General features: G+C 40.8%; 1 long non-coding RNA gene across 4 annotated transcripts in view; it reads left to right on the top strand.

Annotated features, from left to right (window-relative positions):
• Nucleotides 1–27,936, top strand: part of LOC140915997 (uncharacterized) — an 89,055-nt gene that overhangs the window by 48,710 nt on the left and 12,409 nt on the right. For all 4 annotated transcript variants that reach the window (XR_012160343.1, XR_012160342.1, XR_012160341.1 and 1 more), the window contains 2 exons: nucleotides 8,799–8,943; nucleotides 16,177–16,260. This is a non-coding gene — a long non-coding RNA (uncharacterized lncRNA). The remainder of the gene's footprint in view (nucleotides 1–8,798; nucleotides 8,944–16,176; nucleotides 16,261–27,936) is intronic.

Genomic DNA, 27,936 nt, shown 5'->3' with positions numbered 1-27,936 from the left:
CTGTTTTAATGAATCATGCCATTTTGCTTTTTAAAGAGTATGGGACAAATCCCTGCTGAAGAAGGGCCACAGAAGGCACAAAATGCAGAAGAACCATTATAGTGCCACTGCATGAAGGGGGAAAAGAGACCAGATAGAAGAAGTCCACAACCTTTGTTTGTCACACACTGAGCCAAGCTACATTGCAATTAACTCCAAAGGAATGCAGAGAAAGGAGGGTTGTGGGCAGATCATGTTGTGAGAAGGGTGAGGTTAGTAAGTTTGAAAACTGCCCAGATTTTCAGCCACAAGACACAGTGGGCTCTGGCCACTAATATAGCCTGTTGGCCATAGTAATGGCCACAGACTAGCTGCATGGGTGACTGGAGCTGTAGCCTCAGACTGAAGGCAGCTACAATCCTCCATCCTGACTACTTTTACATTTACTAGGGATTTGAAGAGGGCATGGATTTGGGGATTTCATGCTGTGCACTTTTCTGCAAAAGATGACAGCAGTATATTATTAACAAGAGACAAATTGTGCTACCACAACACAAATAATACACACGAGTTGGGGTTGCTATGTGTGGGCCACACTTTGCTAAACACTGTACAAACAGTGAGAAGAGTTTTTAGGTTAACTAGACAAGACAGAAAGGGTTGGAGGGGAAAAACAGAGGCACAGAAAGGTGAAGTGACTTGGCTAAGGTCACCTAGTAAGCCTGTGGCAGAGCTGAGAACAGAACCCAGGTGCCCTGAGTCCTTGATCAGTGGCCTATCCAGTAAACCACACTGCCTCTGCAAAGTGATGATTGGTTTACGTCTGAAAAGACGCACAGTTAACAGGAAAGGGGAACAGTCTGAAAATAGTGTGAATTTAAAAGGACTGAGTTTGAAGAGTATGGTAACATGGCAGCTCTCTCCCCTCGTTTCTTTGTTAGAATTTAGATAGGAGATTATTTATCAAATAAATAGACATTTCTCCTTAGGCAGAGGAAGCTAGAGCAAATGGGGTTTTAAAGGCAAATGGAAGTCCAGTAATACAGCATTTCCAAAACTTTTCTAACCCTGCCTCCCTTTCAAAATAATAAAGATACAGATGGAGAGGCCAGTTTATTGGAAAGGTCAAAACTAGGATGAGGGCCTATTATTCATACAGGATCAAGTTTATTGCAGCCTGTGGCAGACAGCAAAAGGGAAGAAGTGTCCTGGGGTTTTAGTTCCCAGTTTGGTCACCTCAGCAGGATGCTTGTTTTATTGCCTGAAGTTCATCTAGCCTGTGGGAGATGTACAAGGGAAGAGAAGAGAAACAGATCCTTCTCCCTCTAAAGAGGAGTCTAAAATGGCCAAATCCTGAAGCTTGGTGAGCTCCCTCAATTCCCATTGATTTCCATGGAAACCAAGTATGACAAGGAGATGTTCAGCACCTTTCAGGATCAACCTCATGGGGCAGTGGGAGCACCACTTCCCAACTAAGAGCTACTACTTCGGAGGAGTAACCAAACATATTAAACAGAAAAAGAAATCAATTCTCCTTTGGAGCTATTAACCTGATTTTGAGCATTCTTTCACAGAGCTGTTGAAACAGTCATTTGGTGTCTCAGTAGCTTTGGTCTGATGACTTGCTTTAATTCAGATAGGGTTTCTTATTCATATTTAAGACATGATATCAAGTCACACACCCTAGAATGGCACACAAAGGGATCCTCTATATGCAGATCTCCATTCTCCTGTGTAAAAAGGGGACTCCACTTTGCCATGGTGGTTTTATTCCAGACCTCAACTAGGACGCTCAGAGAGTCCTCAGATGTGTACAAAGAGTGGAGAGAAGACCATGTGTCCTGTCTGGGAACGAATCACATTCCCCAATGGTACAGTCCCAGAAAATATACCACAAGGAGAAATTCACCAAGATTCATCCCTTTAACCTCCCTCCTGTGAGTTTTCCCATCAGAGGAGCAATGAGACCCATTTAAAAAAAATGGATAAGGGTTTGAGTGTCTACTGATATGAAGTTACAGTCAGAGTAATCTGTGTGCATCTCTACTAGGGATGGGCAGAAATTCAGGTTCAGCTGTTAGTCACCAAATTTTGGGGCACTGGGAAGTGATGTAAAGAGACTGTACTACAAATTCCCAGGAAAATATTTTTACCCCTACCAAATTGCTCACTAGAGACTGAAGGGTTTTTGTGGTTTTGATTTAAAAAGAAAAACAAAATAAAAAAAGAAAACCCCACAACCACATCTCCAGCATTCCCACAGAATGTACTGTGGTGTTTGGGGGAAATGCAAGATTAAGCCCCAGCGGGGTGCTAAAGGCATGCGAGGGATTTGAGTTTCTAATCATCCACCCATGGCCCAACTTCTGTTACAACTGTACAAAAGCAAGACATCAAGAGCTCAAACTGCCCCTACGTTCTTCACTCTGAGTTTAGGCATTGCTCAGCTCCCAGCTTACTGAATAAGTTTTACAGTGGGCTGCAATACCTAGGCCAGTATTGGAAATACAAAATGGCACTTCTCATTCAGTTCAAATTTGACTTTAAACATTTTTAAAAAGTTGCTGTTTTTCTTTACATGCTATATAAGATGCCATATTCAGTTCTGAACTCCATATGTGGCTTCCCCAGGACTTAAATGGCAATACTGTGACTTGGAGGGAAATTTTATCCCACTATATTATACTTTACTGTACATTCTGTATCTGCATCATTGCAGCCTGCATCACTGCATCCAAGGGGGTGTCAATGGATACAACATTCTCTGATAGCAAAATCATATCCCTTCCTTCCTGCAATTACAACACTATTCCATACAACAAACACAGACATCTGGAAACCTACTACCATGAGAGCAGCTGCGACTCCTGTTCTAAAATCAGGAAGTGAGCTGTACTCTCCTCAGGGTTTTAATTGTTATGGAACATGCTTGTAGCTTTAAAACACAAGAGCAGCAGCCAGTTTGATATACAATTTTAATGGAAAAGGTGATAAAAGTACCATAAATACATTGTGTGCACACACACGTGCACACACACACAGATCTCCCTCCCCTGTTAGAAACAACTATATTGTAATAGGTTAATTCATCACTGCTATAATACCATGGAATTGGAATTTTTTATATTTATTTCATTCGTTCAAATTTAAAGTGAAGTACAGTGGCACAAGCCATGAGCATTTAATTTTTTAATCAAAGGCAGTGTTATACCAAGCCATCAGTTATCAACATTTATCAGGGTTAATGATGATTTTAAACTTAGTGACTTTCTACTCATTTTAAAAGGCAGGCAGAGTGGTTTGGGAAAATGCTAGTCATTACTTGTGTCATGCTGTCCCCTGGCTTTAAGTTTATCTCATTAATCCTCATAGTAGCTTTAAGGCAAAAAAGTGCAACAGTAGCTACTTGAATCAGCAGATACTGACCTCTGCTATGTGAGAGGGACTAACCATTTGTAATCTTGATCCTTATCAGGTTATTGAGGCCCAGGAGAGAGAGAGAGAGTATGTAGTGTAGTTGTAGCCGTGTGGGTCCCAGGATATTAGAGAGACAAGGTGGGTGACCCACGTCTCTTGGTGTGAGACAAGCTTTCGAGCCATACAGAGCTCTTCTTCAGGTCAGGGAAAGGTATTTCCAGCATCACTGCAAAACTCAAGGTGGAACAGATTTAGTACAAGTTGTTAGCACCTAATGTAAGGGTCCATTCAAGGTAGAGTAGTCTGTTAACAACTCTGCACTCATAGGTCAAGGAGGGAGTTACTGGGTTATAGATTGTTGTAATAAGCTGAAAATCCAGTGTGTTTGTTCAATTCATGATTTTTAGCATTTAGCAGAGTAATGAATTTAGGCTCCCAGGCTTGTCTTTTGAAAGCGTTTACGCAGGTTTCCTTTGAGGACGACAATGGAGGTCAGATATAGAGTGATAGCTTTGTGAAAAAAACCTTCACCCTGTGTGAATTTATTCGAGAACATAATGATTTTCTAGTTTCACCCACACATTAGTTGTTGAGGGTATTTAATGCTCTGGATGAGGTACACCACATTTGTGATAGGCATGTGTAGGACCCATGGATCTTGAATGGTGAGTTATAGGGGGTGTTGATCATTGTAGCCGTGGAGATGTGTCAGGTTTTGGATCTGTTATTCTGGAAATGTCTGGTGCCACTTTGAGTTGTTGTGTCCTGGTCTGTAGGGAGCTTGCTTCTGATGAGGACCTTGGAGAGGTTGGAAGGTTCAACCTCCACTTCTGGCCTTGCTCTTCATTTAGTTCCACTAATGACTCTTGGAATGGTTCTATTGAAACGTACTACTCAACATAAAAAAAAAGTATAAAATCAGATCTTATAGAAACGCACAATTTTCTAACATCACTAGACCAGCTCCTGTGGTTAACTTGTCAAACTGTGTACTTGAAAGATTCCCAGTGTTTCTTTCACCTCTTTCAGATACTGGTTACTTTCCCCAATTGATCCGATAGTTACAATATTGTACTGAGGGTATCAAAAAGGAGATATGACATCAGTTTGAAAGCCATGAATCCTTTAGTCCTGCCAGAGTGCTTACTCAGCAATGCCTATTCCCCTAGAGCTAGCAATAGGTAGCACCAAACACCTTGTTCACTTTCCATTCCCCACAGCCTCTCAGAAGTTAAACCCACCTGCAGCTCAGATGAAGGAAGAGGGAATCCATCACAATATTCTGCCTTACTATTTAATATGATCTTTCAGTTGGAATCTGTTAATAATAGTCTTAACAGTGCTGATGCAAACAACTTCTCTCCTGCCTCTTTGGGGTATCCTTTTCAATATTTAGATTCCAGAGTTGATCTATTCCTACCATAGGATTTAATCTCCATGCCCATTGTAAAACGTGCAGGAGTAACCTTACATCCAGGAGGATGGGGAAGGGCGATGAGGGGGCGACACAAAACAAAAAAACTACACTTTTTTCCCCTCAGAGTTTCCTCCAAATATTTTCAAGGAGGGTAGGATTTGATCCCAAACAAACAGAAGCAGCAGCAGGTTAGGCCACAATTTCTGGAGACTAGCTGAAGGCACAGGACCTTCTTCATAGAGACTGTGCCTCTACTGGATTTGCAGCCTTCGCTGCTTAACACTCCTTACCCAACAGAATCATGCTGCCAGACTATCCAGGGGATCCTAGAAATGCCCCCATTAAATAGGAGGAGGTTCCAGCAGGGAAGGTGATTGAGATATAGGCCAGTTCAACTGCTGTTGATTTGTGAGTGAGGAGGTGAAAAACGATTCATGTCCGTCCACTGCTGAACTCATTCCTGTCCAGAGCTCCCATTTCCAACAGCTAGCTACCCTGTGTGCAGTCTGCAGAAAGGCTATTGTGGAAGTAGCTGTTTTCCCCCTTCCCAGCACTCACAAGCCAACAGTGAGAGATTTCTCAGGATTGATAGCATCCTTGGTTTCCATTTTCAGCAAATGATACACATTTCATTTTATAAGTAGCAGTGCACAGGTTCCACTCACAATTATTTTATGTAAATGAGATAGAATTCAAACAACAAAACATCTGAGGTGTTTAAATTTCAGCAGCTCTGACATTATGTGTAATGAACTGTGTCTATATGTATGTACACATGCAAACAGACACACACACCGCCCCAAATTAGAAAAAAAGATAAATTTGGGACATTCAGCATCAAAAACTGCAGGCATTTATCCTTTGAGCTAAGAGGAGAATTTCTTCAGTAGCGAGTAAATACCAGGCTGTTATAGTCATTGGGGAGATACAATGACACTAAACCAGTGCATTTCATATTCAGTTGTTCCTATCCGGAAAGCAGCTCTGACCATAGATCTTTCCCTACTAGAGAAGAAGGAGACCTGTTCTTTAAGAAACCAGTTTCTACTTGCATAAAGAGTAAACATTAGGTACTCAGTAAAGATTAAGATTCATAACAAAAAATGGGATAAGTACACTGGCAGAGCAATGACACGAAAGAGGTGGAAAGAATATGGGAGGAAGAGTTTTATTCCCTTTTTGCCATTAGTTTTACCAAAATAATCAAACTTTGTTGTTCTACTCATATCATCTCCGATTAATAAAACAAAGAAAGTGGAAGGAGATATGAGGAATACGATGAGGAGAGGCCCTTCTTTCCATACCTGATGGATGTCTCAGTTTGTTTATATTGGTTGACAGAAGAAGTTTACACCAAAATTATGTCACAGAATATTTATTGTTGTCAGAACTTCAGGTCACAATTACTGCAATTCTGGTAAGCTATCCTTGTCTTGAAGCACCCAACACCTTGGTTTTTGGCCTACTAATCATAGCATTATGCCTAATAGCTTCAGTAATGGAAGCCTCTAGCAAGTCTCACTAGCTCAGTCATACCTGGAGGGGACGATCTTGGAGAAACTGACCTAATGAAGGCAACAAAAAACAAGGTTTATTAATAATCTTGCTATCTTTTTATTAACTATTCGGTATTAAGAAAACTCTGAAAACCAAAGCCTTTACAGTACTTGAGAGTTTTACCACATCCTAACATGCAGAAGGTTATGAAATAGCTTGATTTATTATATAAAAGTGTACAGGATAAGTAGGCTGCTGTGAAAGTAGCAAAATTTTCCACAGGTTTGAAGAATGATCCTTGAAAGGATCACTATGGCCAGTAAAAAAAACCGCACCAACCACACAGGATTAAATACACCTCAAAGGAGTAACCTCTGTTTTGAATAACACTTCTTTAAATTAACATGGTAGCCTTAATTCTCTTGACTTCTGTTTGTTTATCAATATTTGCATCATTCAACATAGAAATGGCAATTGAGTTTTAGACCTGGTTTATGCAATGAGGGGAAGAGGCACATGCACACATTGACTAAAGGTTTGGGGCTTTCTCCAGTTTACTAGATGACTGGTTTTGGAGAAGCTGCCTTATTGACCAACAATTTACTTTTGGTTTGTCCATAGAACAAAAATAGGACTTAAGTCATGCATGGCATGAATATTTTGGTAAGAGTACATAAACTTAACCATGGGGAGGGAGGCAAGTAGTGGCAGAAAATATTTAACTGGTATGGCAATCGAGTTATATACAATGAGCCAATGTACATGAAAAGTGGTATGAGTAACTGCAACTTACAAAGGCTATATTCTTTTGTTTGGGTTTGCTCTATTTCTTTGTATTGTGTATCTATCATCAGAAGTCCCCCCACTAGAAATCTGGAATACTTTAAACAAGCTTAATTTACACAATATTTATTTTCCCTTTTGAAATATGTATTTGAAAAAACAGCTCACAACCTATTATACACACACACTTCATGAGGTATTCAATGATCAGGCCGGTTCCTGGAAAGAATCACTAATTTGACAAACAAACAGTTACAGCATACATTACACTAAGGTGTATTAAAAGTCTGGCTTCCATGAGGGTGAGGAATGTGAGCGGCTACATAGCTTAAATCCAATGAGCAAAACATACCCTAGTTATAATTTTAATAGCAGAGAATTAAAAAAAATAGAAAACTCTAAAAGCCAGAGAGAGTATTACAACAACTTGGTGGAACCAAATAAGATATATCAGCCAAATAAGATATATCAGGGATGCAGTCACAGGGTTATGGGAAACTCTGTTACAGCTGAACATCAATGGCTGCTTGTAAAAGTTAGCTTTGTGTGCTACTTTAATGAAAGTATAAAGGAGCATATTAAAAGTCAACAGTACAAAGAACACACAGTCATGATATAGTTCACAACAGTGAATTCTGTACTGAATGGCAAAACTGGGCATGGGATATCAAAATATAAACTGCTTCCCTTTGCCTGGCATCCTTGTAATGACACAAGCCAAGCACCCTAACCAGAAAAAGCCTATGGTAGGGGAAAAGAAAACACCACACACCTCTTTTCCATACGGAAGAGTAGGGTCTTTGGACAACATTTGGCTCCACAAGTTCAAAGGGGGCTATTTTATCTGCATTGTAAGTACAGACCCAAAGATTTCTCGTCTCCACACTATAGCTATTTTGTCCCATTTAATGTCATTTAAAATGATAGACGTGCAGCAGCCAAGTAGTCAAAACACCACATCATCTGACGAAACACTGCATTATAATGTCAGCGTGTCTGTGTTTTAACTATTCTTTCTTATACTGTACTTGTCCTCAATCAATCACACACTCACTCTCTGCCAGAGAATAGCTATAAGAGACAGCTATCTTTAGAACTCACTAAAGTTTCTAACAAAGGGCCCTAATACTTCATTCACTGCACAGGCAAGACTCCTTGATATCCAAAAATTCCATTGATATAAACAAAATGCAGGCTCAGACTAAAAAGCTTTTATGATTATTTAAACTAGGACTGTGAGAGGCAGCTCGATAAAAGAAAGCACAAAGTTTCTTTTAATTAAATTAAGCTAGATCAAATATGTTTTTTCCTTTTAGTATTTAGGATCTTTGCATCTTAGGTACAGTAATACCTACATATACAAATAGATGGAAGCACAATATTTTCTGGGAGGCACATATGGGCCTTTGCGTCTATCAAGTTATTTGCAATAGCAAATACCCATTAAATCCTTCATACTTCTATAGCACATTCTAACTGGACTAATTAATTTAGCTTCAACACTGCTTTGTGGTTGGGAAATACCCTAAGGCTCCCCCCTCCCTCAACTCCTTCCTCCACTATACATGGCAAAACTGAAGTAGAGAAGTTAAGTAACAGGAACCCAGGGTCACATCAAGTCAGTGGCAGAGCTGGGACCAGAACTTACATCCCTACCCTTCCAAGCCTGCATTTTAAATCACTTCCTCTGATGCTTTCTTTGCAGAGGAAGGCTCTAACATCAGATATAAACAAAGGAACTGCTTTCTTTAAAATTCAGCTGTTTTAAGGCCAGAGAATTGTTCTTTCGGGGCCTGATCCGGCAAGACCTCACATGGGCTACTCCACTGAATACAAGAGAGATTACTCAGGTGAGTAAGGACCAGCAGGATTTAGCCTCATTTCTTCCCCTCCTCCCCACAGATCATAGTTCTCCATAATCCAAAACGGAGTGTTGCCCATCAGTTTGGACACACATAAGGAACTGAAGGTTGTAGGTCACTAGACTCCTCATGTAAAATGAAAAGCACACACTGAAACCGATTATAATGGGCCAAATTTATCACTGGAATAGGCCAGTTTCCAACAGCACATGACAGGCTAAGCATTTTCAAATATAAAATGAATAGTACCTCCCCTAAAGAGTGCACAACCCAAGATACAGGGACAGCGTAGTAGAGGGGAGTTACAACATGCAAAACGAAGGAAACTAGATAGCATTAGGCCTTGTCTTGATAGTACAAAGTATTTATATTCCAGGGGGGCTTTTTATTGTTATTATCCTCAGACTTTAAAGAAAAGTGCACTGTGTACTTCTGACAAATTCAAACAGTTGACAACAAATATTTTAAATGCAAACAAGAAGATTTTTTTTAAAGTCTGGCTTAGTATAAAGCTTTCTGGAGCATTTCACATTTTCAAAGTTTACCAGATAGTCTAAAATATGTTAAAACTAAAGAGGTTTTGGTTTAGCAGGCTGTAAAACAGCTGGTCACTTAAATACCCCATTTGCTTCATCATCAGCTTTACTTTATACTACATCACAATTTTTAATCACAGACCTGATCTTTGACTTGGACTTGGATCAAGATACCTCTACTTTTCTCATATCTGAAGCTTGATTGTACTTCCATCATAGTCAATGGGAACACTGATATTGACTTTACTAGCTGCAGGAACTGATCCTCACAATTTAAAATATTTAAGTGAATATAATCATTATTAAAAGATTTCAGTGTGTTTACCATATGAATTGTCATCACTGAAACAAGCAGTTCTCTAGACACACAGAGGTGTACTCAGTAAACTTAAAATATTTTCATAATCTTCTCACAGGAGGTGTTGCACCGTTTAACTGTTGAGTTAATAAATGCTGTATATATGCACTAGCATATAATATCTGCTTATTGCTAAACTAAGGAGAAATGCATCCACATGTTGGCTGTAGTATTCAAGTCACAGGGTTTAAACTATCGTCAGAAGAGGTGACTTCATATAGTTATTTGTTATGACTGAGAATGCATCATTAAGTCAACAGCATTTACCATCTGGCATACCATAATTATTTCCTTATACTGAGATGAGCCTATTTTTCACTGAGGCAACACTGTCTCTCATCTTTCTGAGATCTCTTGCCTGATATTGACCTCACCACATTTGTCCACACTTAACTTCCAGATTCTATTAGTGCAATGTCATTGTTGGGAATGCCCTTAAAGGTTATTCATACCTTAGTGAAATCTGAATCTGCATTGAGTTATTGCCAGGTGCACTTGGTGTAAATGCTGATTTTGGTCTATAAGGGTGGGATTTTCAAGAGCGCCCAGCATTGACCTTACTGTGCTCTCACTGAAGTCAGCAGTAAAACTCACACTGACTTTGGGAAAAAGCTACTTAGGCCAACACTGGGCACTTTTGAAAATCCTACCCCAAAGCTGGCGTGGACCTTAGCTGCCTTCTGGAACAGCTCTTTCCTTATAAATCATCGCAACTATTGTGCTAGCCAAGAAGCTTCTGATTAAAAAAATCCCTAGATTTGACTGCTTAGGACTTGGAGGCCATATAACTACAATTGGCTTCCCTCCATTGGTCTGGTAAAGGTCATGTTTGCTGCCTCTCAAGGAAGGATACAAGTCCCAGATGGTTACTGTAAACTTTTCTGGGCGGGGTGGTATGATTCTCTAGAACATCCCCTTTGTGTATTTCATTTTAGTTCAGATCAGTCAATATGCTCCAATTTATGCGTGCAATCATTTGCTTTGCATCACTTCACTGGGTCAAAGAAACCATAAATGCACATTAAAGGCTCGTGGATGGCTTCTCCCTGCACAGGAGAATCCTCTAATATCATAAAACTGCTGTAGCAGCTCTTCTCCCAGTTCCCCTCCCCCCATCATGGCCACCAGTGTATGGGATATGGCTAGGATCCCAGCTGATCCTTTGATGTCACAACAGCTCCAGGAACCATGGACAGCTGGGTTTATGTTAGAGAAACCTGAAGGTTGTTGTAACTTATGCTAGTGAATGAACCAGCCCTAGGATTGGGGGAGCACAAAGATGCATATTCAAATACAACATTAAAAAAAATGGACCAGACAAAAAGCATCTACAGACTTAGGGTCAGAAGTGGACAGCAGAACCCCCACTGGTTACAGTTGCAGCGGGATGATAGCATTTAAAACAATAACTAGAATCACAGAGCTATCTATTTGTAATCCTTCTGTTGTATACAGCTCTCTATCAAGTGATTTTATCACTTCCATATACGCCCAATAGTCAGGTACAAAGGAAAATTGTTCTTTATGATAAACCATGCTGGTGCTACGAACTCATGACTTTTGAGGCCTACTTGGACTGTTTTCCTGGCTACTTTCAAATATATTTACTTTTCTATACAACAACAGATGACTTCTTCCTTTCCCTTTTTTCTGAACACCCAATGGGATCTCATTTCAATCTGTATATTCCATGATTACCAGAGAGTTAATGATGAAATGTTATATCTACAGCCTGCTATTTAATTCTATTTATATTTATTAAGTTCAGGAAAAAAACAGTTTAATACCAAATGTAAAAGTGCCAAAACAAGACACATTAGGATGTCAAGTACGTTCAGACAGATGTATAGCTTTTCTGTGCACACTCCAAGACTCAATCTACACATTTTCAAAAATAGCTTGCAAAACAAGATATTATTGCATGTGAGTGGGCATAAGACTTAACAAAAACCTGGTGCAATAATAGATTTTTTTTCTTAGCTGTACAAAAAAAGTTTTTGTTCCAGGAGACCAATTAAATATACAGATTTCTTTAACACAAAGGCAAATGATTATTTGTTACCACCTCAGCCAAAATCTATTTTTGCAGCAGTCATTGGTCTTCCTGTGTTCAGACAGGATTGTATTTAGTTGTGTTCACAATGGTTGTATTTTGAACAGTCTGATAAAAAGCCTCAATATGTCAATTTGTTTTAGGTAATTTGAAACCATTCTGCTGCCTGCTGTAGTTAAAACATCTCTTGTGTACTCCATCTCCCTGCACTTAAATATAGAAGGAAGTGTCCTAAACTTGCAATCCCTTAATTTTATAAACATCCTGAAGAACAAATGCTAATAACTTCCTTGCTTAGTCAAATAGCAAACTGTAGGTTTCAGAGCTCTCTGATGGGAGTCAAGACGACAGTGAAAGGCAAAAAGCAATATGTCAGCTCTGTGGGCTGCTTATTTGTTCACTATCAACCAGAACGTGCAGGGAACTGGAGAGGGAGGACAAAGTTAGAGCAGACCTACTGCAGCTGTGCTTCCGGAACATTGTACAATTTTAGCACATGAAACCTATGGCAATGAAGATGAAAATATTTTAAACAGACAGAGATAATTTCTGTATTAATTCCAATAATTACTTTAAATCAGACAATTCACTGCAGAGGTTCCCTACAGAGCAGCCATGAATTAACAATCTGTATATCGTCATGCTTATCTCAGATAAAACTCTTTTGAAGACCTGCTTTTGAAAGCTGCAAATTTTAACAGATTTTACTGTCCTTGTCACATGCAGAGAAAATGGTACCAAATGGCTCATGTTTTTGTGACTCTGGGAACCTGGATCTGATTGTGGATGAGAATCAGAAGTATGCATTTGCAATCACCTTCAGTGATCTAGCCAAATCCATAGAGGTGGTTCTCTATTTGTGTTTTGGTGTCTTACAGATGCTGTCAATTGACTGCCCAATACAGAATAGGCTGGATATATTTTTTTTTGGTTGGTTGGTTCTTTAAACCAGATATAACAAAACCAAAATAATGGGGATTAGAATTCTATAAGGAACAACAGCCAAAGCTAAATGGAATCAGGATGCAAATGGGTATTCATCACAAAAACACAAAACCAAACCAAAAACCAATGAAATGATATATTATATATCTAACCTCCCCAGAAATAAATAACTGCAAACCGGGGAGGTGAAATATAGATATAGATATCTCACCCAGGGACTGCTCCAGGCACCAGCGAACCAAACAGGTACCTGGGGCAGCAGATGTAAAGGGGCGGCAGGACGTCGGGCTCTGGGGCGGCAGTCCGCCCTTGGTGGTGGCGGGAATTCAGCGGTCGCTCCGTCACAGCATGTTTCGTGCTTGGCGGCAATTCAGCGGCCACACCATTACTCCGCGTCCGTGTTCAGAGGCGAGGTTTTTTGTTTTTGTTTTTTTGCTGGTTGGGGCGACAAAAACACTGGGACCGGCCCTGCTCTCACCTCCCCAGTTTGCAGTTTCCAGTATATATATTTATAAAGAGCCTTGACATGCAATATATTTTGCAACATTTTCAAGTAGGGGTGGCACCTAGAGTTAACATTTGGCCTTCTTGGCTCCTTGTTACAGTCACGCCTTCTCCAAGATATTCCTGTAGTTTATCACCAGACTTCTGTCCATTTGGGAACACTGTTGTCATCCCTCGGTGTTTCTCCAAGGTCCCCCCCGAGAGAAAGTGCATGGTTTAGTATTGGGAGTGTGATGGGGGTAAGACAGACCCAATCAGATGTAGGAGTTCTAGCAGCAACATTTGGTAGCATCTGGACAGTTTTAGTCAGGTGAAAATCATGTCATATAATAGCTTATCAGCTTTACCTCAACTGATAATGTAGTGAAAAAAGTGTACTGCACAAGTAGGATATCCAGTGTCATCCCTCCTTCTCCCCTTGTGTCCAATAATGTTCATTCTTGTGAAAAACTCAAACCAAAAAGTTTTCAAAGCCAGCTAAGTAAGATCAACAACAGGGTATCTATTACATATTTTTACAACTTGTTTTCTGATTAGACACTCATTTTGCACATGGAACAAGTACAAACTCTCCCTCTAGGATTGAGGGTTGCTCACCACTGACACTGAACCTACGCTGTGAATCTTGTAGTAAAAAAATTGGTCAGAGTTGGTTTTACATTGTTTTACTAGATAAGTTTGCGAGGTAATACTTTTTTCTTTTTAACTTTAACTTTTATTTGCTAGTAGTAATAAAAAAAGTCTACCATTCCTTATATACCAGTTCTATTTACTTATCTTTATTCCTTAGTCTGAGATGAGATGGATTTAGAATACTTAAGTAGGTTATACTGAGCAAAAATAATACTTGAACGCTCAACAGAGGCTTAAATTTTCAGCCACTATAATCACACACCTAGAAACAGGCAGCTGCATACAATGGACCCGTCAAGTTATCAATTGCAGCTAACACTCTTTCTTATAGAGGCAGACTTTGTGGCTCTGGTTTCCTTGCTGAACCTCTCCCTGGAGGACTGCCCAGCTGGAGACAATACAAACCCCCGAGGGCCAATTACTTGGCTTGGTTCTTGTCCACATCACCTGAGAGCTGTCACTTCAACACACAGATAAAGAAACCATATGGAAAAAACAGAAGTTGGGTGGTGGTTGGGGGGGGGGAAGGATCATAACCAGATTGTTAAGATGACTGCTTTTGTCCTGCTTGCCAGAATATTGATTATTTACATCATAACTAATTTAATAAGGAGATTAAGGGGAGGGGGGTGAACAAGGTCTCTTGTCCACAGAGGTAGTCCACTGAAATACTGTCCTGTTTATTGTGAGATGTCATATAATGTGTCTGAAATAGCTAGAAAAATTCAGGCCCAGTCCTCAGCTGGTGTGAAGTCACCATAGTTCCATTGACGTCAATTTACACTACCTGAGAATCAGGCCCTGATCGTAATCATCCATTTTAGGTCACTATTTTGGAGATGGGATTGAAACTTATATTTTCAATCAGAGGCTAAGGCTTAAAAATGGTAAGAAGGGATACTGACGTATATTCCATATTCAAAACTCTACCTCTTCTATGGAATCATTGGGCCATATCCTCCGCTAGTGTTAAGTCAGCAGATCTCCAAGTTTGACACAAAAGTTCTTGGCATCAGTAAATCTGTGGCACATAATTTTAAACCAAGCTAATGTAGCCTGCTCAGGTTTCCATAAGACTAAATTTCGAAATTGTTTTTTTCCCCCCAATTCCAAATTTAAATAAATAATCTGTAAAATTGCATGACAATAAAAGAAAATGCATTCCAATCAAGGCCATGTCCTCCCCCAGCATGCTGGGCATCAAATCTTTGGCAAGGTCACCGGTTTCTGTGACATTCTAGCATGGCAATTTGATTTAAATTTTAAAAATGAAGGCTTGTAATTAAATATGGAAATGATAAATCTGCACATTAGCCCCTGGCATTACTTATTTTGCCATTATATTCAGTTAGGTTCTGCTGTTCCATATTTTAAGTTTTCAGTATTCCAGAAGGATAATTGCATCAGTAAAGTTGGGGGGAAAAGGAGGCAGGGAAGTTGTAGGCTTTGGTAGCTGAGTAGTTTGGTGGGGCTTTTGTTACCTGGGCAGACAGTTTGTAATGGTTGGATTAATACATCAACTGGATGTTTAGGCTGAAAGATCAGCAGTAAAACAGTTAATGCTGACATTTTAAAATTTACATCTTTAGGTTCCAGAGTAAACAGTCAATTGAGACGAATAAGGCTGTTCACTTTCACTCCTTTCAGACCCCTTGTTTCAGATTGTTTGCAAACTCAGAAAGACAAAACATTGCATTGGTTTATACTTGGTTCCTAGTATCAAAGTTATCTTTGAACCAACGTTTGTTGCTGCTGTTTAAAGAAAGCTATTTTAAAAACAAACAAAAAACCCACAACCCTATAACAAGGGATAATTTTGTGGCAAATTCCACATGGCAGAATCCATAGAACACTACATGTCATTTATTTTAGGGAAAAAGAAAGCAATATCCCCTCCTGATTCTGTTTTAAGGCAACTAACTCACACCTAATTAATGCAGATTACCAGGGAAGTTATTACATAACGGCAACTTCACATGTCGTTTTCTTTAAAGTTTATAACTAAGTATCTGAAAAATCTAAATATATTGAACATAGAGTTGCTTTCGTTAATCTTTATGAGATAAAGTGTTATGTTAAAAAGTATAGATCTCATCTGACTTTGCTATGGTGGGATTTTCTTTACCTGCTTTTTTTTTTTTAAATCAACCCACAAAACTAATCACTGCTTTTCATTATTTGTATTTGTTCAGAACCCTTAAGATTCCAGCGAGAGTCCAGAGACAAAAAGTAGACGCTAAGAACAGGTTCATTTACCACATTTCACTTAAAACAAAGTAAGTCTTAGATTTGGAGAATTCCAAAGGGAGGTTCGGGGTCTCTTAGTCTTGTCAAAAGAGACCACAACAATGGTTTTGTTATTGTTGCTGCTGCTGAAAATGAAGATGGAATAAAAAACCATAGTTTAAAAGGTTGGCATAATAGGAGCTCATTTGGGCTTTATAGCCGTTTGAAAAATGTAATGCTTTTAATAAAATAATGATTAGACATACAATTTGCAGATGCAAAAAATGGAAGCCACTGCTCAGATGTTCTTACTGGAAAAAAAACTGGAGGTGTGTGCCAGGTGACAGTTACAGCAAACTACAATACTTTATCTTTGATGCACACCCCTTTTTAATTCATGTTTTACTGTACAATAATCAGCTAAATATCAGAAGTGCTATCCCTACACCCTTTGCCCTCATTTGATGTACAGAGCACAGCTCAACTCTTACTACAGCTTCTCAAAACAAAATACCCATTTTAACGTTCACCTCATTCATTTGGTCAATGAACATTAATGTCTTCCCTTTTTCCTTTAAGAGAGGTCACATGTTCAGATGCCATTGGGCACAACTAATGTAATATTGAATCACATTCAAGAAAGTTAAGTATCTTAACAGTGAAGTTGGATTGTTCTTATATGCCTTCTCCTGTAATCCACCCAAGGTGGCCCTCTGTCCCCCTCCACAGATTTGCCTTAGGGGACTGGGTCTTTTGGCTCAGGCCAGAGAGACTCATGCTGCTACATCAGGAGGTCTCCTGGGTTCGATCTGCATTGTTGATGGTGTCTCACTCGGGGTGTTGTGCAACATTCCTAACCCCAAATCAACCCTTGCATTTCATGATTTCATCTTTCAGTAGCCGTTTGTAGGGAGGGGAAGAACAACAATTATTCTTAAATCACATAGGGAGATAGTCTGGAGTTGGGTGGGGGGGGGGGGGGGGGTGTTGCTTTAAAAGAAAAATGAGAGTCTCATATTCACTGTTCCCTAGACAGTAACGAGAGTTTTTTTCAGATGACGGATCCATCTCTTCTGAGCATGCAAATCAACAAAGGGCCTTAGAGCACGTCTTCAGAACAGAGACCATTCATGCTCAGTTGGCTGTCAGTCAGCATTTTATGATAGCTGAACATGCCACATCTTTGGCTAGAGATAGGCACGAATTTGAACAATCCAAACAGGAGGAGTTCAAAACTTTTATCAGGATCTGCATTTGAATTTTGTAAATGGTACCTATCTTAAAATTTCAACGCTACAAAATTTCCATGGGTAACGAGAGCTTTCACTGAATCCTCTCCCCACCCCCCTTTTTGTGACCAGCTCCCATATTTTAGATATTCCCAATTTCAGCGCTGCCTAACAGTCTCTTGGATGTCTACATTTATGCCCATCTGTTATAATGGCAGTGCGCCCAGTTTGAAGTAGTTTGCTCCATTTCTCTGAGACAGATACTAAGCTAAGGCTGGTTTGAATGTACAGATAACACTGCAGTGCCAATTTGCTACAGGAAGGTCCTCTCGGAGACAGCTCTGCCATATTGGTTCCATGTTTCTTTTTCGTGAAATTATATTTGCTGACATGTATTCAAACCTGCCTTCATAAAAAGTTCTCCAGGATCTTACCCTTTACTGTAATTCCACCTACCAGCGAAACAGGTAGTATCACAGCCAGAACTGAGGAAAAACAGCAAGATCTCAATATGTCAGACACTTCAGACTATATGGTGTCGAGACCATATCCACATGCACTGTGCAGATAATCTGATAAAACCAGGAAGGACTAATCTGATGCTATCAAGACTCAATGGCCCCAATCTTGTCCATCAACTGGATGATCAGGCCCCAGCCTCGTCGCCCTGCCACTAATTGTTCTAAACAGCTCTGCTACAAGTGGGCAGCACAGACTTGTGAGGCTTCAACATATGTGGAAGCCAGCAAGAGTAGGGGGCTGAGAGAGCAGTGCAGGAAGGGCAAAAAGGAGGAGATAAGAAGAAAGAGGAAGAAAAGTGACAGGTGTTGAATGAGGTGGTATCTGCTTGAACTTCCCTTGCCCCTCATCTCTTGTTTTGCTAAGCAGCAATGAGAGTTTATGACTCCCACCAATACATTTACTGAACAATAAATAATATTTGGCACTTCCATGGTACCAAAGGTTCTCAAACATTTTACATGCATTAGTGACTACATTTCCTAACCTTGCCAAGAAAGGAAAAAGTAAAAAGCAAAGGCTACAAGGACATCTGTTCTCTCCTGTAAATACACAGCAATGAAATATACTCCTTTTCTCCCCAAATATTTGTGGGAGGGGTGGAGGGGGAACACTGCCACTGGGAACATGGGATAATGGAGAAGTGATAACTCCGCTGCATGCCCAGTGGATAGAAATAGGAAGTGACAACACTGCTGCATGTCATGTCTGTATTTCAGAGCTTGTTTTACACTTGATATTCCCCCCCCCAACCCCCCAGATTTCATTTAAAAAAAAATAGGGTGAAATCCTGGTCTCATTGCAGTAAGTGGCAAGTCATCCATGGATTTCAGTGAGGCCAGTATCTCACCTTAAATCACTTTCTTGATAGTTTTCTTAATATACCTGTAAATTTAAGTCTAAAAAATCATCTGGCCCAGGTTTGGAAATGTTTTCCCCATCCCTCCTCACCCCACAGTTTCAACAGAACACAACATACAGTAGTACCATTAAACACAGCACTTTTCAGCCATAGATCTCCAAGTGTTTTGTTAAACAAATAACTGTTAACCCCACTTTATCAAAAAGGAAACTGAGGTACAATCAGGGAGCATGATCTGTCCAGAAGCTCTGAGGCAGAGCTGGCAATAGAATTTGAGTCTTCAGAGACATAGTCTAATGCTCTAACCTTTAGGTATACTACCTATTAGTTATCAGCTTTAATTAAAGTAAAAAAGTTTTTGAATTATATTAAATGAAAGCAGAAAAGTTATGTCTCCTTTCTGGTCCCTCCCCAAACCCCTTAGGTCATTTTCCACAACAGAAATAAAAGCTTTCTTGGTCGTGTCTTTTGTCCTAAACAGCAGCGGTTAGCTGCTTGTGGCTAATTAGTTACTCAAGTGTAATAATCTTCCAGTGTGACAGAAACTGTTTAGATGGAGTTCTCTGCAAGTAGTGTACTATTGGAAAAGATGCCATAAATCAGCAGGGCTATGGAACTCTTTAAACAAAGCAAATCTGCTGTGGGAACCCATTACAGATTTAACCATGTAATATTTATGTACCTAGCTGACTTGTGCTTTTAACTTAACACTTTTCAGCCAGGGCTTTTTAGCACCTGGATCACATTAACCAAGAATGAAAGTCACCCAGTATGCAGAGTCAGCATAAAGCCTCGACACAAGGCCTTCAATATAGGGTTTGCATAGGAATTAAGTGGTATACACAGGCCTTGCACTGGACCTCTGCATAGAGGTGAATTTTACCTAAAGCTTTGAACAAGAAAGATACAAAAAGTATCAGTTTCACTTGTTTACCTATACAAAATGCTAAATCCATGGAGTACAGAATCCCCACTTATTACTATCCATGAAGATAGGTAGGTATACAAGAGATGCAGACAATCAAGGAAAGTTCTTATTCCGAAGAGGGTTTTATGCAAAAGCAAGACAACAGAAATCTACAAACATATTAGACAATGGTTGTGGACACTGAAGACAAAGTCTCATCTAACAGTGACTATCAAGTTTGGGTGCCCAACCTGAGACACCTTTAAAGGGTCTGATTTTTTGAGAGGGCTGAACACCCATTCTCTGAAAACCAGCCCCTTCAATGAGTCACAAGTTAGGCACCCAAACTCATTGCTGAATATGTAAACTATAGGCCCAGGTGTCCAGGCATATTTTATTAGCCTTCAGTAGGTCACAGCTGCGTACCATCTGGTCCTTAAGTTACCAAGCGGAAGAGAACCCATTAAGGGGTTAAAAGCTTATATGCATGTTTTACTTACACACACACACAATTTAACTCTCTCTCATCACTAAAGTCTATCCCCCATTTAACCTAACAGCCGCAGGGGGTTCTTTTTAAATTACACTTTGCAGACAAAATCTGTAACTTCACCTCTTCGTGCCTTTGGTTTATCTTTCTACCCTGTCTTGTCTATTTAGGGGCAGAGGCAGTCCCTTACTATGTGTTTGTACAGTGCCTAGCACAACAGGGCCCTGATCTCTGTTTGGGCTGCTCTGCACTATCATGATACAAATAATGAAAATTAAGCTTGTCTCTCAACCATGGTCTCTCACACCTCCTTTGCCAATCCTCTGAGAAATGGAATTTGGGTCATTAAACCAGCTCCCAGTCAAGTTTCCTAAATGGGATGTTAGTCAGGATTTAAGCTATCACTGCAGTGGCTGGCCTGCAAGGTAAAGCATCACTGCTGCTGGGCTGGAGAAGCAGCTGGGGGGCATTTAAGCTAAGATTTAAAGGACAAGGACAAGGCTTGTGAGCTGCTCTATGGACCCAAATTCAGTTTCTCAGGACTTTAGGCAAGTGGGAGAGAAGAAAGCAAAAAGGAAAGAACTAGAGGTGCTGGGAGGAGCGAGGAATCATAGAATATCAGGGTTGGAAGGGACCTCCGGAGGTCATCTAGTCCAACCCTCTGCTCAAAGCAGGACCAATCCCCAATTAAATCATCCCAGCCAGGGCTTTGTCAAGCCTGACCTTAAAAACTTCTAAGGAAGGAGATTCCATCACCTCCCTAGGTAACCCATTCCAGTGTTTCACCACCCTCCTAGTGAAAGTTTTTCCTAATATCCAACCTAACCTCCCCCACTGCAACTTGAGACCATTACTCCTCGTTCAGTCATCTGCTACCACTGAGAACAGTCTAGATCCATCCTCTTTCAGGTAGTTGAAAGCAGCTATCAAATCCCCCCTCATTCTTCTCTTCCTCAGACTAAACAATCCCAGTTGCCTCAGCCTCTCCTCATAAGTCATGTGTTCCAGTCCCCTAATCATTTTTGTTGCCCTCCGCTGGACGTTTTCCAATTTTTCCACATCCTTCTTGTAGTGTGGGGCCCAAAACTGGACGCAGTACTCCAGATGAGGCCTCACCAATGTCAAATAGAGGGGAACGATCACGCCCCTCAATCTGCTGGCAATGCCCCTACTTATACATCCCAAAATGCCATTGGCCTTCTTGGCAACAAGGGCACACTGTTGACTCATACCGAGCTTCTCGTCCACTGTAACCCCTAGGTCCTTTTCTGCAGAAGTGCTGCCTAGCCATTCGGTCCCTAGTCTGTAGCAGTGCATGGGATTCTTCTGTCCTAAGTGCAGGACTCTGCACTTGTCCTTGTTGAACCTCATCAGATTTCTTTTGGCCCAATCCTCTAATTTGTCTAGGTCCCTCTGTATCCTATCCCTACCCTCCAGTGTATCTACCTCTCCTCCCAGTTTAGTGTCATCTGCAAACTTGCTGAGGTTGCAATCCACACCATCCTCGAGATCATTTATGAAGGTATTGAACAAAACTGGCCCGAGGACCGACCCTTGGGGCACTCCACTTGATACCAGCTGCCAACTAGACATAGAGCCATTGATCACTACCTGTTGAGCCCGACAATCTAGCCAGCTTTCTATCCACCTTATCGTCCAATCATCCAGCCCATACTTCATTAACTTACTGGCAAGAATACTGTGGGAGACCATGTCAAAAGCTTTGCTAAAGTCAAGGAACAACACGTTCACTGCTTTCCCCTCATGCACAGAGCCAGTTATCTCGTCATAGAAGGCAATTAGATTAGTTAGGCATGACTTGCCCTTGGTGAATCCATGCTGACTGTTCCTGATCACTTTCCTCTCCCCTAAGTGCTTCAGAATTGATTCCTTGAGGACCTGCTTCATGATTTTTCCAGGGACTGAGGTGAGGCTGACTGGCCTGTAGTTTCCAGGATCCTCCTCCTTCCCTTTTTTAAAGATGGGCACTACATTAGCCTTTTTTCCAGTTGTCTGGGACCTCCCCCGATCACCATGAGTTTTCAAAGATAACGGCCAATGGCTCTGCAATCACATCCGCCAACTCCTTTAGCACTCTCGGATGCAGCGCATCCAGCTCCATGGACTTGTGCTCATCCAGTTTTTCTAAATAGTCCTGAACCAGGAACTGAAGGATAAAGAAAAGGAGACTTTATATAAAACAAACCAAACAAACAAACAAAAAAGAACCCACCACACAGCAACCAACCAAAAAAACACCTCACCCCTCTTCCCAACTCTCCAATTACCCCACTCAGCACACGTTGTACTTCAACAATCCCTTCCACCTGGCATTTTCCTATTGGAAAAAAAAATAAAGTAGGGGTCCTGTTTAGTCTTGTCAATAGAAAGCAAGAGTCGACAGTGCTTACTGAACCATAAAGTGCCCTGCAAAGTGCCACGCTCACTGTACAGGAAGCAGGACACTAGGTAGACAGAGAGGACAAAGCCTTAGATTATAAAGATTACTATCTTGCATAAAAGTTGAGAAGGGGTTTGTAGCCTTTGATCTACTATTTTATCCCTCTATGGGTAACTAATTTTCTTTAGTCACAGATACATTGCACAATATATACCTGCTCATGCACATAAAAATGTATTTTAAAGGGGTAAAAGAAGACTAACAATAAGCCACTGTACTAACAGGTTTCTGGTCCACTTCAGATGGTTGAAGCTACTGGAGCAAGTGCCAAAGTAGAGTGGCCCTGGCTATATTAAACATGTACATTTTGGGTCTGTTCCTCTCAGCTGTTGAGCATGCAATTTATGTCAAGCTCAGCAGAACTGAGCCCATAATCAGCATATTTGTTTTGAATGGGTGTAGCTGGGTGCTCAGAATTTTTGAAAATTTGGCAGTTTATTTAGGAGATTAGCTTTGGGTAATTAACCCCTCCACCCCAAATTCTTGTCCATGTGTAAATAATTTCTGTAAATTCTCAGATGTTATGCAATGCTTGAGGTGGTCCTCATGACTGCAAGTGGGGAAAGGTGCTTGAGTCTCTGTCCATGAGACACCTTATGGAATAGGTTGGAGTCCTTGTCACATAGTATCTGCATTCCAGAAGCGGTGGTAAAAGTCTGAGATGTGACACTGAAAAACTAAGATCTACTGAGAGAACCTCTACTGCAAAAATTCTCATCTTGTTTTGTCTCCTCTGAGCAAGTCTAGGACAACACAGCAACATTTTCCTCCCAAGTGGGCAATCTCACATTAGTAGCAACTTTATCATTAATCATCAGCTCTATTTTGTGCATTCTGTACTAGCCTCAATACTAGATTGTGTGATGTACTCCTTGCTTAGAATTAAACTGTGGATCGAGAAACTATTGCCATATTTGAGTGTAGCAGGCAGGGACTTCAGCAGCAGTGGCTGGGGTTGACCTGCCAGTAGAAAACTTCTGGAGGCACTGGAGCAGCAATCGTTATAATTTTGAAAAGGGCACAACATGAGTTCTCTCCACTGCAGGCCACTGTGGAGTGTATGGTGGCATTGGTGGTGCTAACTCTCTCCCCCCGTGCTTCAAATCAGGAAATATGGGCTACACCCTGTGCAGAAATGCAATAGGAACAGGGCTGGATTTCACCTGTATACTTATGGAGCCAGAGTATGACCCTTGATTTCTTGGTAAGTTTCATGAAAATTAAAAAATTTTCTTTGGAACATGCAGATACTTAAATGATAAATATATGCTCCTGTAGCATTAAAGTCGTTTCTGTTCCAAGAGAAATTGCCTGTCCTGCAGGACGAGTTCTACAGAGTCCCTCCCTCCCTGCAGGATAGATGAGATTTTAAGGCTATGGGTCCGCAGAAATAAACACCTGCCTATAATACATGAAAGGATTGTTCTTGATTGTCAAAATGCTACTTAATGGCCTGATCCAGTTACTACTTGTCTCAGTGCACAGCCAATGATTCATGGAAATTCTACCAACCTCCCAAACTCTAGAGACACAGGAGTTTGTTCTACTAGGCTCTAACAGAAGAAAGCTCTCCTTTCCTGGGATTGTAGGAGCACCACTCCTTTCCCAAGAAGATCATTATTGACATTGTTCTAGAAATGGGGTTGTTGAGAAAGCTCTTAGGGGAACCCAATGCATCTTTGTAGGAAGGCTGAGCATCTTAATACTTGGTGTGTAGGGAATGGGTTACCCTCCAGTTGCCTGAACATCAGCAGCAGATTAAAATACAAGAGTTGAAAGTGGGCTAAACTTATTAAGCTTCTCAATAGTTGCTGTTGGTCAGCTGAACTGTTCAGCTGATGTCTTCTTAGCCATCAGTAAGCCATCTATAGTCATTATGTCTGAGAACAATGGACATACTAGCAAGTCAAGATGACAATATTGTTAATGCCCAGGATGCTGTTTGTACTTGAGAACAACAAATTTCCATCTTCAAAGAATGCTAGAAGTCTTAACTCTAGGCCAAATCCTCCCTTGTGATGAGCATTAGAGTGATGATTGAGGTGAAGAGACCCTAGGGAGCTTCTCTGTATCCCCAAACCAGTATGCCATACAATTGCACTAGAGGAGTCCTACTAACATTCAAGACAGGAGCCTTTGTACTGCAACCCACAGCACTTCAAGATCCCAAGTGGGGGGAAGGGGGCATGATGTGTCAGCTGTGGATGTGATAGTGTTCTGTTGTCTAGTGTGTACGCAGAGGTTGGCACAGTCACTAGCTCTCATTTTCAGAGCAGCAGTAAGGTGAACTGAGCATTCCCACCAATCCCTTTCAACCTCAGTTCCACCTAACTAGTCCTGTTGGTGCTGGTGGGCAGTCCAACAGTAAATGCTGATCCAGTGCCACTTCATCTCCCTCACATGGCCACATCTCAAGAGTAGAATTTCACCCCATATACTCATAGGATTAGTTCATCCACCATTGAAATGCTCAGCCTCTGATGTTGAAGATTGGTTATGCAGCTAGTTAATAGTAACAGTGATATTTTTAGGACAGGAAGTGAAGTACAATGCTACAACCAGTTGACGCTACCTAGGATATTATGTGAGAAATAATGTAATATTTATGCCTGAAACTTGTTCAGTACACAGAGCTTTCAAAAAAAGAAAAAAGGGTGTTAAAGCACTATGGTATATTCACTACCAAAATGATAAGGTTATCACTGATTTAGTGCCCTGCAGACTTTAAAGTTGCAATTCTGAGTGGAGTGCCATTTGTGCCTTGAGCTCATTTCCATCTTAAACATATGCTTAGTATTGAATGCCTTATTTAAGACCCTAGACAATGTTCAATGTCATGTTTCCTAGAAGAATAAAATTCCTTGTGCCTACTCTAGATACAACTTGCAAGTTATCAGCATATAAAGTAGGTCTGTACACAATAACGCTATTTAGGGTTTATATAGTATTTTAATGTCTGTATAGTGCTTTGAACAAATTCATCTTTGTGAGGCAGGTAACTCTTATCCATCTTTTAGACAAGGGAAATAGACACTGTGAGGGTAAAAACACTCACCTTGGTTGAAAGTAACTGAGTGGCAGAGTTAGGATTATTAGAATTTTGTAGGTTTCAGAGTAACAGCCGTGTTAGTCTGTATTCGCAAAAAGAAAAGGAGTACTTGTGGCACCTTAGAGACTAACCAATTTATTTGAGCATAAGCTTTCGTGAGCTACAGCTCACTTCATCGGATGCATACCGTGGAAACTGCAGCAGACTTTATATATACACAGAGAATATGAAACAATACCTCCTCCCACCCCACTGTCCTGCTGGTAATAGCTTATCTAAAGTGATCATCAGGTGGGCCATTTCCAGCACAAATCCAGCTTTCTCACCCTCCACCCCCCCACACAAATTCACTCTCCTGCTGGTGATAGCCCATCCAAAGTGACAACTCTTTACACAATGTGCATGACAATCAAGTTGGGCTATTTCCTGCACAAATCCAGGTTTTCTCACATCCCCCCACCCCGTGTGGATCATGTGGTGTGGTCAGGGTGAAAGCTGGAGGCATGCAGGTAGGAATAGCGGTCAGTAGGTTTCCAGTATAGGGTGGTGTTTATGTGACCATTGTTTATTAGCACTGTAGTGTCCAGGAAGTGGATCTCTTGTGTGGACTGGACCAGGCTGAGGTTGGTGGTGGGATGGAAATTGTTGAAATCATGGTGGAATTCCTCAAGGGCTTCTTTTCCATGGGTCCAGATGATGAAGATGTCATCAATATAGCACAAGTAGAGTAGGGGCTTTAGGGGACGAGAGCTGAGGAAGCGTTGTTCTAAATCAGCCATAAAAATGTTGGCATACTGTGGGGCCATGCAGGTACCCATAGCAGTGCCGCTGATCTGAAGGTATACATTGTCCCCAAATGTGAAATAGTTATGGGTAAGGACAAAGTCACAAAGTTCAGCCACCAGGTTAGCCGTGACATTATCGGGGATAGTGTTCTTGACGGCTTGTAGTCCATCTTTGTGTGGAATGTTGGTGTAGAGGGCTTCTACATCCATAGTGGCCAGGATGGTGTTATCAGGAAGATCACCGATGGATTGAAGTTTCCTCAGGAAGTCAGTGGTGTCTCGAAGGTAGCTGGGAGTGCTGGTAGCGTAGGGCCTGAGGAGGGAGTCTACATAGCCAGACAATCCTGCTGTCAGGGTGCCAATGCCTGAGATGATGGGGCGCCCAGGATTTCCAGGTTTATGGATCTTGGGTAGTAGATAGAATATCCCAGGTCGGGGTTCCAGGGGTATGTCTGTGCGGATTTGATCTTGTGCTTTTTCAGGAAGTTTCTTGAGCAAATTTTGTAGTTCCAAGGGTTCAATTCTACAGTGAATCAGAAAGAAAGGGGGAACAAGTTTAAATCGTATTGTTACTCCACCAGACTCTGAAGGGTGATGGGAGCACGCATATACATCTGAACCGTTAAATGTCATCTTTGCTTTAAAATAGGATCTCTAGAGGAAATGCTAAAAACATCCTTCTCTCTCTAATTAGCAATTCATTTTGATCTTACACGATGAATAACCTGAAATATAGCCATTATAGTCATGCAGTGCTGCCATCAGCAAAAAACACACGTAATGTGCAAAATGGATTAAAATAGCTCCTAGATGACAAAACCAATTTCAGGGTTCTATTATGTTAGGCGCTGTACAAACCCATTTAAGCAGGGACAGTTTCTTGTAAAGAGATTTTGAAAACAAGGCAGATCAAGGGCCGTAGAAACAAAGTAATATGTCCACTTTACAGCTAGGGAACCGAGGTACAGAGATTAAGCTCAAGAGGACATGGAAAATCTGTTAGAAGCAGGAATTGAATACACATCTCCCAATCCAGTACCTAGACCAGAAAATCATCCTCTCTTCTAAAATCTGTTCATGCTGTTGAATGCAGGCAATTATCCTGCTCCCTCTTGATCCAAGGAAACAAATGTCTAATTGAGCTTTATATAAAGCCCCAATCCTGCACTAGGTACTGTATAGATGCAGGATTGGGTTTGCAGTCTAAAATTCAATTACTACAGAGACTTCAAAGTTAATACCTTATTGTTCATATAAAATTATCCATACTTTGCACTAACTACCATAAAGGTTGCTTTGCAAACATTTATGAAGGGAACCTCACAATACCATTCCTGTCAGGAGGGGAAATATTATATTCCCATTTTACAGATGAGTGCACTCAAAAACAAAACAGCTCTTAGCACCTAAGACACTGAATGCAC

This window comes from Lepidochelys kempii, chromosome 8 (genome assembly GCF_965140265.1).
Source record: "Lepidochelys kempii isolate rLepKem1 chromosome 8, rLepKem1.hap2, whole genome shotgun sequence".
Lineage (NCBI taxonomy): Eukaryota > Metazoa > Chordata > Testudines > Cheloniidae > Lepidochelys > Lepidochelys kempii.
This window is presented reverse-complemented; position numbering and strand designations above follow the sequence as displayed.